The sequence below is a fragment of the Penaeus japonicus genome, unplaced genomic scaffold, assembly GCF_977035675.1.
Source record: "Penaeus japonicus unplaced genomic scaffold, GWHDUDI00000001_assembly GWHDUDI00000028, whole genome shotgun sequence".
NCBI classification, from domain to species: Eukaryota; Metazoa; Arthropoda; class Malacostraca; order Decapoda; family Penaeidae; genus Penaeus; species Penaeus japonicus.
Window position 1 is genome coordinate 7,587,042 of NW_028234430.1, and position 2,500 is coordinate 7,589,541.

Consider the following 2,500-nt stretch of genomic DNA (forward strand, 5'->3'; position numbering starts at 1 on the left):
GTAGTAGTAATGATAATGGTAATTATGGTATTGATAATGATAATTATGATTGTAATGCTAATAGTAATAAAGATAATTAGGATGATGACAATAACCATGATGATAATAACAACTATAATGCTAATCATGGTAATGATACTAATGATAATAATGATCATGATAATGAGGATAATAACTATATTAAGACTCATGATAATGATAACAATTAAAAAAGATAATGAAAAGGATGATAATGACAATAGTGATAATAATAATACCAATGATGATGGCAATACTAAAGATAATGATGATACTAGTAACGGCAATTATGATTATAATGTTAATCATAATAATGATAGTCATCATGTCAACAACAATTATGAAAAGAAGAAAAACAAAATAACACATCCAATAGTTGTTCAAATATATGGAAAGAATTCAAAGATAAAATTAAAAAGAAACACGGAAAAAATGCTCACACTCGTACGAATCAGTCCCTCTTTAGTCCTCTATATATTGTATAGATGAAAAAAAAAAAAAAAAAAAAAAAAATCACGAAAAAGTATCCCACGCATGAACCTAGATGTAGGTGTAAAAAAAAAGATGGTGTTGATTTAGTCACTAATTATTTCGAAATGATATATCTTAAATGACTATATATATATATATATATATATATATATATATATATATATATATATATATACATTTTTTTTTTTTTTTTTTCTTTTCTTTTCTTCAAAAAGAGCTTGATCAAAAGGGAGATAAACCAAATGAAAGAGTTTAGGATAAGATAAACCCTTATATTTCTTTTCTATTACGAATGATAGACATACAAAAACCCACACCCATAAAAATCACTACATCAACAGAAATATCATCATTGTTTCTGTTCATGTTTAATTATCATATCCTGTTGACATTAGTCTTTGCGTCTGTACATTGGTCATATATCATGGCAACCATAAATAGTCATGTTAACTGCAGAGGCAATACCATATGATATGCAAATCTTAACCGAAGTAGACTCAAAAGTCTTTTTAATAAATCAGATGATATTATAAGTACAAAATGATCCCATACACTTTAAAAAGGAGATAATAAAGAAAGATAATAAAGGGTATGGTTTACTGCGCACTGTTTTGAGAAGTTTAGAATATTGCTTTTATATATTGTTTTTTATATAATATTTCTTCCATGGACATCGGTAGTACAGCAGAACTATATCTTTTTAAGGAAACGAAATTATGATTATACGTGATAACAAATTTCATTATTTATAAAAAAGAAAAACAAAATAATGGGCCTGTCATAGCTGGAATAGATATTTTTTGCAAATATCATTATATTTGGTGGAAGAAAGTGCATTTCAGGCCTAGCAGGAAAATAGGCTTATTAGGCTTAATAGAAGCTGAATTAGTCATCATAAATTAATTAGATGACTTAATGGGATCGATGTGTTCCGTAATCATATAAGGAAAAAAGTGGAACCAAACAGTTTTTAGTGAAATCTGGTGAATATCTAGTTAAACGGTACTTCAAAGTCAAAGATCATAATTAAGAACGTTGAAAATATATACATTGTCGGTAAGAAAAAGAAAAACGGAGAGAGTGAGCGAGCGAGCGAGAGAGAGAGAGAGAGAGAGAGAGAGAGAGAGAGAAAGAAAGAGAGAGAGAGAGAGAGAGAGAGAGAGAGAGAGAGAGAGAGAGAGAGAGAGAGAGAGAGAGAGAGAGAGAGAGAGAGAGAGAGAGAGAGAGAGAGAGAGAGAGAGAGAGAGAAAGAGAGAGAGAGAGAGAGAGAGAAAGATAGAGAGAAAACAACCCAGAATCCACAACTGTCAACTCAGGCTGTCAGTCGCTACAGAAGTGCTGAGAACGAGATATTTTGGGGAAATTTACAACATATCATGAAGCGAGTAATCTAACAGATACAAACTACTGGCTGACAGCTTCGTCACTTTCTTTATATCATAAGGCTAGATATCTATTGTACTTGAAATCTTAGAGAGAGCTTTATTAATCTGTGTCTTTACGTTTTTCATATGACATAAAGGATTTCATTTTATTTTTTCTCATCTAAAAGATACTTTACTGATGATATATGATATTAGTCTCGTACAGGATGCAGAGTAATAGTTTTTTTGTGTGCCAAACTGAAGGGGTGATGTAAATAAAACGTAATTATAAAAGTATAATTAATTTCAATAAAACCTTATTTTGGATAATTTTAATCCATACACGCACACACACACACACACACACACACACACACACAAACACACACACACAAACACAAACATCTTGATCTTGAAACAAACAAACAAACAAACAAAAAAAAACTAAAATCAAAACGATACACAATGGATATTAAAAAAGAAACCCTTCGAGTTTTGAAAATATTTCCTTTCACAGCCCTTGGTTTGACAAGCAGTGTCTAAACCTCTCCCGCGTTATAAAGCCTTGGAAATAACCAAGAAAAGAAGAAGAAGAAGAAGAAGAAAAAAAAAACACGGGGAAGAAG